The following is a 13,550-nucleotide window of genomic DNA, read 5'->3' as shown; positions in this document are numbered from 1 at the left end:
ACACTCTTGAGGAACGTAGGGAGAGGGGAGACATGATCGAAACATTTAAGTACCTCACGGGACGTGTCGAAGTGGAAGATGATATTTTCTTTCTCAAGGGACCCTCGGCCACAAGAGGGCACCCGCTCAAACTCAGGGGCGGAAAATTTCATGGCGACACCAGAAAGTATTTCTTCACAGAGAGAGTGGTTGATCATTGGAACAAGCTTCCAGTGCAGGTGATCGAGGAAGACAGCGTGCCAGACTTTAAGAATAAATGGGATACCCATGTGGGATCCCTACGAGGGTCAAGATAAGGAAATTGGGTCATTAGGGCATAGACAGGGGGTGGGTAAGCAGAGTGGGCAGACTTGATGGGCTGTGGCCCTTTTCTGCCGTCATCTTCTATGTTTCTATGTTTCATATTCTTAACGTATGGGTGATGTCACCGACGGAGCCCCGGTACGGACACTTTTAACTAGAAAGTTCTAGTTGACCGCACCGCACATGCGCGGGTGCCTTCCCGCTCGACGGAGGAGACGTGGTCCCCAGTTTCTTCGTTTCCGCGGAGCGAAGAAGACGCATGTGCTTTCAACGGCTGTTGAAATATCCTATTTTGCCTTCCCGCTCGCTTAATTTTCTTCCTTTTTTGCTTTTTTCCCTTCGGGTTTCTATTTCGTCTTAAAAAAAAAAAAAATCTTAAATTTGTTTTTTCCTTTATTTTTCTGGCCGGCCCCGGCGGGGCCTGTTGCCAACATACAGGCCTCCGGGTTTGATTTTGCGGAGGCTGTGTTTCCATTCATGCCCCCTCAGCCGGGTTTTAAGAAGTGCCAGCGGTGTGCATGCCCGATCTCTCTCACTGACCCGCACAATTGGTGCTTACAGTGCCTGGGCCCAGAGCATCGGGCTGACACCTGCACCCGCTGTGCCACTCTTAAAAAACGTACGTTAAAAAATAGGCAGATCCAGCAGAACATCCTTTTCGGTACCGGATCTGCCATGGAGTCTGCCACACCATCGACGGCGCCGCTAAAGTCGGCACCGACTACCTCGACACCGCCTGATCCTTCCTCGGGGTCGATAGCGTCAGGTAAGCCGGCTAAGAAGCCTCCCACTACCCTTGAGCGCCCTCCTGCCACAGTGGCGACACCGGTCCTCCCGGCATCAAGCCGACCCCGTAAACGCTCCGCCCCGATTTCGGTGAGTGCCTCGTCATCGGCCTCCTCATCGCCGGGGCGTAGAGCAGCACCTATGGTACCGAAAAAGAAAAAAGCGGTACCGGTGCCTCCTTTGGACGACCGCATAGCGGCCATACTCCAAACTCAATTACAGGAGCAACTACAGCAACAACTACAACACCTGTTGCCAACAATATTGGCCCCGCTCCTTCCGGTACCGGACCGGCCCGAGCCTCGCACCATACCACCGGAGTCTACTCCATCGGTACCATTAAACACGTCTATGCCGGTGCTCTCGGCGGAACCAATTAATCCTCTCGCGCAACTACACTCTGATGCCGATCCTCTCCGACATCGGGACCGGCACCAAGTCCCCCGAGACCGAGACCGGCACCGCTCTTCTTCCCCCGGTACCGTCTCCATGCGTTCTGGCAAATCTCTCTCTAAGACTCGCCACGCAGAACCATCCACACCACCGTCCCATCCTATACACACCGACGTCAGGGACCCGGACCTCTGGGAAGAATCCCAACCCGGTACCGACAATGAGGCTTCTTCATCCGACGAGGAACCCTCCACAATCGATACCGGTTCCAAGCCTGAACAATCCTCGTTCACCAAATTTCTTCGGGAAATGTCAGCAGCTCTCTCTATCCCGTTAGAATCTGACTCTAAGAAGTCACAGGCTTTCTTAGATGCCCTAGACTTTGAGCAACCCCCCAAAGAATTTTTAAAGTTACCCATCCACGACATCTTACGGGAAACTTTCTACAAGAATTGGGAAAACCCTCTCTCGGTACCGGGGGCCCCTAGAAAACTGGATAGTCTCTACAGGGTCATCCCTATCCCGGGGTTTGACAAACCCCAACTGCCCCATGAATCTCTTCTTGTCGAGTCCACCTTGAAGAAAACCCAGGGATCCAGTGTTTATGCTTCTACCCCTCCTGGCAGAGAGGGCAAAACGATGGATAAATTTGGCAAGCGCCTTTATCAAAATGCAATGCTTGCAAACAGAGCTAATAATTACACCTTTCACTTCTCCTTCTACATGAAGCATCTGGTTCAACAACTCTCTTCATTACAAAAGTACCTTCCTGAACGTAAGGTCCCTCTTTTCCAACAACACATTTCCAGTCTGCTCCAACTCCGCAAATTCATGGTGCGCTCCATTTATGATTCTTTCGAACTCACCTCTCGAGCATCTGCCATGGCGGTCGCCATGAGACGTCTGGCCTGGCTGAGAGTTTCCGACCTCGACGTTAACCACCAAGACCGCCTAGCTAACGCACCTTGTCTTGGTGATGAACTTATCGGAGAGTCCCTAGACTCCACCACCCAGAAACTCTCGGCTCACGAGACCAGGTGGGATACTCTCATCAAACCGAAGAAGACTCCGCCTGCTCGCCCCTATAGACAGCAGTCTTCCTACCAACGCAGATTCTCAGCTAGACCTCTTCACCCACCTCCGCAACAACCTCACCGACCTCGTCAGCAACAGCAATCTTAGGCTCGCTCCCAATCTCATCAACCTGCCAAGCCTCTCCCTCAGTCAAAACCTTCTCAGCCCTTTTGACTCCTTTCTCCAGGGCATAGCCAGTCTCTCACCAGCGTTACCTCTTCCTCAACCTATCAGAGGATGCCTACAACTTTTTCTCAGCCGTTGGGAGGTCATCACATCAGACCAGTGGGTCCTCGCCATCATTCGCCACGGCTACTCTCTCAACTTCCAGACTCTTCCACCAGACAATCCTCCCGTAGAGTCTGCTTCTCACTCCTCTCAAACCCTCCTCCTTCTCAAGGAGGTCCAATCCCTCCTTCTTCTCAATGCCATCAAAGAAGTCCCCCAAGACCAAAGGGGTCAGGGATTCTACTCCCGCTACTTCCTGGTTCCCAAGAAGACAGGAGACCTCCGTCCCATCCTCGATCTCCGGGACCTCAACAAGTGTCTGGTCAAGGAAAAGTTCAGAATGCTCTCCCTTGCCACGCTTTACCCACTTCTCTCTCAACACGACTGGCTATGTTCCCTAGACCTCAAAGAGGCCTACACTCACATTCCCATTCATCTGTCTTCTCGTCGCTACCTCCGCTTTCAGATACAGCACCGCCACTATCAGTACAAGGTCTTTGGCCTCCCTTTGGCCTCGCATCATCGCCCAGGGTGTTCACCAAATGCCTGATTGTGGTGGCGGCCTTTCTCAGATCTCACAACCTCCAGGTGTTCCCCTATTTGGACGACTGGTTGATCAAAGCACCTACGTCTCCACTTGTGCTGCAAGCCACTCGACACACCATCTCCTTCCTCCATCTCCTAGGGTTCGAGATCAACTACCCCAAGTCGCATCTGCTTCCCACACAGCGACTTCAGTTCATTGGAGCCATTCTCGACACCACTCTGATGAGGGCGTTCCTCCCCTCCGACCGTCAACGGACCCTGCTCCATCTTTGCCGTCAGGTGCTCCTTCATCACTCCATTCCAGCTCGGCAGATGATGGTCCTCCTGGGCCACATGGCCTCGACGGTCCATGTGCTTCCTCTGGCGCGACTCCACCTCAGGACACCTCAATGGACTCTGGCCAACCAATGGTCTCAGACCACGGACCTTCTTTCTCATCCCATCTGTGTGACATCGTCTCTTCAGCGATCTCTTCAATGGTGGTTGAACTCCTCCAATCTTTCCAGGGGTCTGCTTCACCACGGATGCCTCCCCCTACGCATGGGGAGCCCACCTGGGAGAACTTCGCACACAGGATCTCTGGACCCCTCAGGAGCGTCAACATCATATCAACTTCCTGGAACTCAGGGCCATGTTCTATGCACTCAAGGCTTTCCAACACCTTCTCTACCCTCAGGTTCTTCTCCTGTGCACAGACAACCAAGTCGCCATGTACTACATAAACAAGCAAGGCGGCACCGGATCTCCCCTCCTCTGTCAGGAGGCCATCCGCATCTGGACCTGGGCCACGGCCCACAGTCTCTTCCTCAAGGCTGTCTATATCCAGGGCGAACAGAATTCCCTGGCCGACAATTCAGCCTCATCCTTCAACCTCACGAGTGGACCCTGGACCCTCCCACGCTCCGCTCCATCTTTGCTCGCTGGGGCACTCCGCAAGTGGACCTCTTTGCAGCTCCTCACAACCATCAGCTGCCCCAGTTCTGTTCCAGACTCTTCTCCCCTCATCGTCTAACCCCGGATGCATTCCTGCTCGACTGGACGGATCGGTTCCTATATGCCTTTCCTCCGCTGCCTCTGATGTTGCGGATGTTGTCCAAACTCCGCAGGGACAGAGCTACCATGATTCTCATCGCTCCTCGGTGGCCTCGCCAACACTGGTTCTCCCTCCTGCTTCAGCTCAGCTCCAGGGAGCCCATTCCTCTTCCTGTGTTTCCTACTCTACTTACACAGCAGCATCATTCTCTACTACATCCCAATCTGTCCTCGCTCCACCTGACAGCTTGGTTTCTCTCGGGCTGACCTCTCCAGAGAATCTGTCTCAGCCTGTCCGTCGTATTTTGGATGCTTCCAGGAAACCGGCCACCCTCCAATGTTACCATCAGAAGTGGACCCGGTTCTCCTCTTGGTGTTTCCAAGTTTCCAAGTTTATTAGTTTTTGATATCCCGACCATATCTCCTTCATCATCACGATCCCACGGTGGAAACTGTACTGGACTATTTGCTCTCTCTCTCCGACGCTGGCCTCAAGTCGACCTCAATCAGAGTCCACCTCAGTGCCATCACTGCGTTTCATGAGCCTATCCTCGGAAAACCTCTTACGGCTCATCCCCTGGTTTCTCGGTTCATGAGAGGCCTCTTCAATGTCAAACCACCTCTGAAGCCTCCTCCAGTCGTCTGGGACCTGAATGTGGTTCTATCAGCCCTCATGAAACCTCCGTTTGAGCCTCTTGCCACAACTTCACTCAAATTTCTTACGTGGAAGGTGCTTTTCCTCATTGCCATCACCTCTGCCAGGAGGGATAGTGAGCTGCATGCACAGGTTGCCGACCCACCTTTCACTGTTTTTCACCATGACAAGGTGGTTCTGCGTACCCATCCTAAATTTCTGCCTAAAGTGGTCTCGGACTTCCACCTCAACCAGTCCATTGTATTGCCTGTCTTCTTCCCTAAGCCCCATTCCCATCCTGGGGAACAGGCGTTACACACGCTGGATTGTAAGCGTGCCCTTGCTTACTACCTTGACCGTACCAGGGCTCACCGCTCGTCTCCTCAGCTTTTTCTGACCTTCGATCCTAACCGTCTAGGTCGTCCTGTCTCTAAACGGACGCTTTCCAACTGGCTTGCTGCCTGCATTGCGTTCTGTTATGCTCGGGCCGGTCTCTCACTGGAAGGTGCTATCACGGCCCACAGGGTCAGAGCTATGGCTGCTTCTGTGGCTTTCCTCCGCTCCACGCCCATCGAGGAAATCTGCAAGGCTGCCACTTGGTCCTCAGTTCACACGTTCACTACTCACTACTGTCTGGATGCCTTCTCCAGACGGGATGGACTCTTCGGCCGATCTGTGTTACAAAATTTATTTTCCTAATGGCCAACCATCCCTCCTCCCCCTCTGTTAGCTTGGAGGTCACCCATACGTTAAGAATATGTTGCCTGCTTGTCCTGGGATAAAGCACAGTTACTTACCGTAACAGGTGTTATCCAGGGACAGCAGGCAGATATTCTTAGGACCCGCCCTCCTCCCGGGTTGGCTTCTTAGCTGGCTTATCTTAACTGGGGACCACGCTCTCCTCCGTCGAGCGGGAAGGCACCCGCGCATGCGCGGTGCGGTCAACTAGAACTTTCTAGTTAAAAGTGTCCGTACCGGGGCTCCGTCGGTGACGTCACCCATACGTTAAGAATATCTGCCTGCTGTCCCTGGATAACACCTGTTACGGTAAGTAACTGTGCTTTTTTGAAGGCAACTGTGAGGAAGCAGGAGCGAAAGTGCCGCATTCCTTCCACAAAGACTCCCACTGGACCACCAGGTACCTCGGTAGGCCTGGGGGAGGGGGTATTGTGGGACTGAGAGGGAGATTAAAGGGTTGGGGCCTGGAGAGCCACAGCCACATGTAAGAAAAGCCACATGTGGCTTGCGAGCTGTAGGTTGCTGACCCCTGTGCTAGACATACAAATCTCCTTCAAGTTTAATCATTAGGGATATCCTGAAAACCTAATCCATCGGCAGTTTTGAGGACTGGAATTGAAGACCAAAGATCTTTAGAGAGCTGCCATGCAGCTGGTTAGGGTCTAGACTTCTAGAAAATCCATTTGCCACGCCCTCATCACCTTGCGCATAGACTACTGCAACTCGCTACTCTCAGTCCTTCCGCTTAGTCATCTCGCTTCCCTCCAATCCATCCAAAATTCGGCTGCACGACTCATATTCCAGGAGAGCCGCTTTACTCACATTACCCCTCTCCTAAAGTCACTTCATTGGCTTCCCATCCGTTTCCAAATACAATTCAAACTCATCTTACTTACCTACAAATGCACTCAGCTATCCTTCACTATCTTTCTTTTCTTATCTCCCCCCTATGATTCCCCCCCCTCCCCCGGTGAGCTCCGCTGAGATAAGTCCCTCCTTTCTGTGCCCTTCTCTTCGGCTTCCTCCAGACTCCTTCCCCTCTGCCTTGCTGCGAAGTATGCTTTGAGCAAGCTGCCCATCTCTGACAGTGTTCAATGCCCAGTTAAAAGCCCACCTCTTCGAGAGTGCTTTCAACTCCTAACTTCTCTCACCTTGGGTTCTGCAACCCGAACCCTATATGTCATGTCTATCCAAGTTAGATTGTAAGCTCTTCTGTGCAGGGACCGTCTATAAATGTCAAAATGTACAGCGCTGCATATGCCTTTCAGCGAATATAAGTGATAAGTAGCAGTAGTAGTAGAAAGTATTTCATCTGCGGTGCTCAGGGCTTTGTTTGTTTTTTGGTTTGTTGTAAGTGTGGTGCAGCTATGCAGGAAAGAGGATGCTTGCCATTTACTGCTGCTGGAGTGATTTGATTCAAAAGGAAGAAAGAGTAAGCTTCCTTTTACAATTGTCCCTTCAATTTAAAAAAACTGATGTCATGGTTGGCACAAATGATACAGATGTGTTGTTTTGTCCCTGATGCTCTGACATACTCTGCTATGCTGAAAAATTGATTGAGAAGGATAAATCTACTTCTAAAGATATTCTAATAACACAGGAAGGGAGGAAGTGGAAGGGTTATATTTAGACACAATTAAGGTATGTTTTCATTTCAGATTTAGTTGCCTTTATAGGGTAAGCTTCATTAAAAATGTGATGGAAACCCCCACCCCTACCCCCACACACAGACACTGGGTTAACTCAATTTTCCAGTAGTTGACTTTTTCCTCACAAGTAGATTTAGCTTTAGGAAAATATTTTTATAGAGTGAGTTTGTTCTAGTATATTCAAGAGCTGTGTTAAGAATTGAAACAGGACTTTATTTAGTCTATAGGGATTTTCAGCTCGTTACAGCCTGAGACAGGAGTTAGTGGCATCTGAACAGTGAAATATCGGTAAGAACAGATAGCTGAACCTCCCAGTGACTTTTTACATAGATTTTGCTTGCAGTAGTATTCACTGGCTGTCCTCGAGGGCAGGGCAGGATACCCCTAATGTATATGTACTGTATGCAGATCTGTCGTATTAGAGAGAGTCTGAAAATCTGATCTGTTTGTGGCCATATTGGACTGTCTGTAACGTAAGGCTGTTGTACACCTCAGCGTTTCTGACCTATTTTTCTGCAGTGTTCCCTACCCTTTGTCCAAATGTTGTCTTTCATTCTGTGTCCCTTCCTAGAGCATGTGCTACCCTTGAATTAAGGTAGCAGCCCTGCTGGAGGAAGCTGTTGAGCGAGGGCTTGCTCCATAGGCACCAAAGTGAAGGGTAAAAGGTGAATGAATGGTGGTGATGTTTCACTGAGGTAACAGGACTTGCTCGCCAGTCTTTCAGCTGCTCCCACTATTACCTGAGTTCATAATCTTCTGTTTCTAAAATTAGTTTGTTTCCCTGGCACTGGCTTTGATTCCATAATCGCAGGATTATTACCTCAGAAGAAGAGAAAAATAAATAAAATCAGAAATTTTATGTACAAAGGGTTGAAGTTTGAACGGGATACACAATTTCAGTGCAGTTGGTGAAGCAGACAGAGCTCTTGAAATGGAAATATTGAATGGTACTGCCATTCTCTTATTTTTGATTGGCTTCCACCTTTTAACTATTACCTTGCACACTGTCTCTTGCAGTAGTGAAAGCAGTGAGACAAGCTTGTCTCTATTCTGAGTGTGAAACAAATGTGATTCTGTATGTATAAAGAAGCTGGTTTACTTTCCTTTACCGCCTGGCATTGTAGAGCTGAGCTTTGCATCTCAACCTTCTCTTAGGTCATGCCACTTTGAGTTATGTTTTAGGATGTTTCTAGAGTTCTAGGTATCTTTTCCCTCTTAAGTCAGTCAGCACTAAGGAAATGATGCTAAACATTTTTTTTTTCTTGTCAATTTTGATTTTTTGGCCGGTCCTATAGGGATAGCATTTTCATAAGAAGTCCAGCTTGGTGTTTTAACATTGTTATCCTGCATGATTTGTTAGGGTCACATAGGGGTCCTCTGTTGCAAATAAATGGTGAACGCTAAGGTTTATGTAGGGGTTGGGTATCGTGTATGCAGAAGCTTCATTCTGAGTTTGGTGGAGAGCTGCATTGGATGCAAGTACATCCACTCCTATTACCAGGATTTTAAGATGGACATCAGCCGATGGAGCCCAGTGCAGGAAATGCTCCTCGGCGTCTCTTCCAAAAGCTTTTGGAAGTGGTTCACTCTGCAAGTGCATGCCTTCTTGCCTGCCATTGCACAGGATCAGAACAGTGTAGTTTTCCAGGGAGCAGAGAGATACTCCAACACAACTTGTGTCGCTAAACTCTTCGTCATACATGGGGTGTGTGTTTCTTGAGTTTTCAATTGTGTAAGTTCAGGCGTGCAGGGCCACTATCCATACCTTCCTTCTACTTAATCTGGGTTTTTTTTCTTCATCACTTTCAAGTTTTTCAATTTCCTGTTCTTTGGCTCACTGTACTTCCTTTAGGCCTTACATGCCTGGTTGGGGATTTTTGTCACCATTGAGATGTTTCATTTCCCCTCAGCTATTTTTCCTTATATTTAGGGTTACCAGATGTCCAGATTTACCCGGACATGCCCTCTTTTTAGAGGGCATGTCTGGGCATCCGGATAGCTTTTCAAAACCTGGCACGACCGAGACAAGCAGGCTGAGAGGGGCGGGGCTAGGGGAGAAGCTGGGGTGTGGCATGGGTATAACAGGGTGGGGATGGGTGGAACTGGGTGGCCTGGGGGCGGGTCTAGGGGTCTGGATTTTACATACATAAAGTCTGGTAACCCTATATAAGTTCCATGAAACTCCCAGTGGTTTTAACAAGTGCTGCAGGTGCAACAGTACCATGTCCCTCACAGATGCTCATAACTGGTACCCACAGTGCTTGGGGCCCTATCATACCTTTTCTTGTAGATGCTATTCGTAGTTGTCAAGGAGAGGTATTTGGGGTTGAGAGAAGCAACACAAATGAAATTTTAGCAACCAGAAGTCCAGTCTTTTGGAGGTATCGATTTCTATGGCACTACAAGCTGCAAGGGACACTGGGAATGCATCAGCATCAAGAGAGCTTCCTACCTTCCTCAACTTCGTGCATCAAGAGTAGCCCTCAGAATCAGGTGTCCTGATGCCTCCTCCTAAAGATGAGGAAGGATTTATCATCCTCGACGCTGATGCCAAGGAACAATGACACTGATCCCCCTTGAGGCATGTTGTTCAACAAAGGTTTGGACAATTTCCTGGAGTAAAAGTCCATAATCTGTTATTGGGAGAAGCCACTGCTTGCCCTGGATCCTTGGGGTTTGGCCAGGTACTAGTGACCAGGATTAGCCACCTTGAGAACGGACTACTGGGCTTGATGGACCATTGGTCTGATCCAGTAAGGCTATTGTTATCAGTCACCGATATTTTTGAAGTGCCCCCAATGTGAGGACTGCTCACCCTCCTGGTTACCAATGAGTTGTCACAGTCTCCATCAAACTAAGACCAGGTCACCAATACTCTCCAAATGACTTTGAAGGGCGCAATTAAGGGAATGAAATTCTCTTATATGAGGAAAGGATAAAGAGGTTAGGCCTCTTCAGCTTGGAAAAGAGATGGTTGAGGGGGGATAAGATTGAAGTCTACAAAATTCTGAGTGGTGTAGAATGGGTAAAAATGAATCATATAAATACTAGGAGACACTCGATGATTTTACATGGAAATAATTAACAAAGTCTTTCTGATACATAGGGACATTTCAATAATTTATCTACCTGAGTATGAAAGAAAGTAGCAAGAGTGTTGAAGCAAGTCTGTGTGTGTTGACATGGCTCAGGTTACTGATGCACAGTTGCAGCTCAGTGTGAGTTTAACATTCCAAGAGACAGGATGTCAGGAGAGTCCTCATGTGAATCAAGTAAAAAAAACCTGCTAGATATGGAACACCATTCAGTGATAAAATTTTTCACAAAAGGACAAAAGACGAAGGAGATCCATGAACGCAGTTTATGGTGAGTCTGCTCCATCATCCTACAAAGTAAAATTTTGGAGCAAGCAGTTTAAGTGGGGTATTGAATCCATTGAAGATGACCCTCACATGGTTCATGGACAGTAACGTGGAAGACAAAGGTGCGCGCCGAAGAAAAAGACTGTTTTTAGGGGCTGCGGCGGGGGTTTTTGTTGGGGAGCCCTCCCACTTAATACAGATCGCGGCGGCGTTGTGGGGGTTTGGGGGGTTGTAATCCCCCACATTTTAGTGAAAACGTAACTTTTTCCCTAAAAACAGGGAAAAAATTAAGTTTTCAGTAAAATGTGGGGGATTACAACCCCTCAAACCCCCCACAATGCCCCCACAACACGGCGCGATCTGTATAAAGTAAAGTGGGGGGTTCCCCCCCACACTCCCCGTCGTAGCCCCTAAAAACAGTCTTTTTCTTCAGCGTGCACCTCCACGCTGCGCTCAGTTGTCTGCTTGCGCCTTTGTCCCGGCGCGCTTTTGACCTGACACCCCCTCACATAGATGGCCTGTGGAAGCAACGTCCACAGAAATGTGCAAGAAAGTCAAGGATTTAATTTTGTCAGAAGATGAATTAAAGTTTCCTGACTAGCTGAAGAAATGGGCATCTTGGCAGGTACAGTTTGGAAAATAATTCTTAAAAAGTTGGGAATGTCCAAGGTTAGTGCAAGATAGGTTCCAAAAATGCTGACGCCATGTCAGAAGGCCACAAGGCTCCAGTGCTGTCAGGAGAACTTGTAGATGCTCCATGAAGACCAAGTGAATTTTTTTCATCGTTTGGCGACTAGAGATGAGATTTAGGTCTATCACAGAGATCCTGAGTCCAAAATGGAGTCTATGCAGTGGAAGGAACAAGTCATGTCTCACCTCAAAAAAGTTAAAGACGAAAAAATCTGCAGGCATAGTCCATGACAACTGTCTTCTGGAGTTCAGACCACAGAAGACAACCATAACCAGAGAGAGTTCTGCCAACACAATGATCGCTTTGCGGGAATCAACCAAGGAGAAAAGACAAGGAAAACTCACAGCTGCTTCTTAATGAAAAATGCGCCTGTGCACATGTCACAACAATCGCAGACTGCCATCTGAGAATGTGGGTCCATCCACCCTACAGTCCTGACCTTGCTCCCTCTGATTATTTCCTATTTCGAGTTTTGAAGAAATCTCTCCATGGACAGTGATTTTCAAGTGATGAAGAAGTAAAGGAAGCTGCGACACCCTGGTTTGAAGGTTAAACAGCAGAATTCTTTTCAAAGGTGTTAAGTCATTGCAGGAAAAATGGATGTCTCCACATAGACAGAAGAGACCGATCGGCTGGACGGAGACATCATGCAGGAACTAAGGAGCCTCAGGGAGGAGGTAAAACGCCTGAGAAGTATCCGAGAGGATGAGGCCTACATCGACGGAGTCGTCCAGGAGTTGTCCCAAATCAAGCAGGCCCATGACAAGTCCATCCTTGAGACGCCCAAATCATCAGCTTTGAAACCAACAATTGGGATACAGGAAATGGCTGGTGACGCTGACTCCTGGCAGCTGGTGACCTCCTCTATGGGCAAACACAGGAGACCCCACCCCCTTTTTTCAACCTCTTCATCTTCTTCTCTTTCTTATCAACAGGGAACTTTACATCAACCCCTCAACTCTCCCTGAGGAACAGATTCCAGATCTTTCAGGAAGGGACTGCTGACGAGGAACAGGAGCAGGTCCAATACATTGCTCCATCTCCAGAGACAACAGATTGACTCCCCCCGAAAAAGCGCAGAGTAATAGTCATTGGGGACTCCATGCTGAGGGGCACCGAGGGACCAATTTGCAGACCGGATATGCAGTCGAGAGAGGTTTGCTGTCTGCCTGGAGCCAGGATCCGAGATGTCACCGCCTGTCTTGATAGACTACTTAAGCCCCAAGACCACTTCCCCATGCTTCTCGTCCACGTAGGAACGAACGACACTGCAAGGAACACCCTGGACAACATTGCCAAAGACTTTGGAGCCCTGGGTGAGAGGCTGAAGCGGACACGAGCACAGGTGGTCTTCTCCTCAATCCTCCCAGTTAGAGGCAAGGGAAGAGCCAGGGATGAGCGAATCCTGAGGACTAACGAGTGGCTACAGGGATGGTGCCGGGATATGAACTTCGGATTCCTAAACCATGGAGAGGCGCTACAGGGACATCAGGGACCAGACGGACTCCATCTGACCAGTAGAGGTATGAACGTCTTCGGACACCGACTAGCCCGCCTGCTTCGTAGGGCTTTAAACTAGGTAAGTTGGGGGAGGGTACCCACTCACAAACCAGTGCAGTAAGAAACTATCCTGATGAGGTGCGTTGAAGCTCCGCTTCCAAGTCCGAGGTAAGTACCCACATTGCAAACAGTTCTTTAGGAGTCACACTAACTCAGGTAGGTAACGCCTCACAGGGTCTCAGCAAACACAAGGTATGGAAAGCTATGTATGTTAATGCACACAGTTTAGGCAATAAAATTCTGGAATTGGAGACCGAAATAATGAATGCCGATCTAGACGTGGTGGCGATATCCGAAACTTGGTTCACGGACTCTTATGGGTGGGATATGGCTATACCGGGCTACAACTTGCTTCGTCAAGACAGAGAGGGCAGGTTAGGTGGAGGGGTAGCGCTATACATTAAAGAGGACATCAAAACCACCAGAATCACAGATGTTAAGTATACCGGGGAATCCTTAAAATGCCTGTATCTTGGTGTGGTATACAGGCCTCCAAGACAACAGGAAGACAAGGACACAGAATTAATTGAAGACATAGAGAATATCACACTACG

At 48.9% G+C, this 13,550-nt stretch overlaps 1 protein-coding gene across 3 annotated transcripts in view; it reads left to right on the top strand.

Moving 5' to 3' along the window:
- TDRD9 (tudor domain containing 9) overlaps positions 1–13,550 on the top strand; it is a 318,134-nt gene that overhangs the window by 62,416 nt on the left and 242,168 nt on the right. The gene's annotated exons all lie outside the window — the stretch shown is intronic.

Source organism: Geotrypetes seraphini, chromosome 7, assembly GCF_902459505.1.
Source record: "Geotrypetes seraphini chromosome 7, aGeoSer1.1, whole genome shotgun sequence".
NCBI classification, from domain to species: Eukaryota; Metazoa; Chordata; class Amphibia; order Gymnophiona; family Dermophiidae; genus Geotrypetes; species Geotrypetes seraphini.
This window is presented reverse-complemented; position numbering and strand designations above follow the sequence as displayed.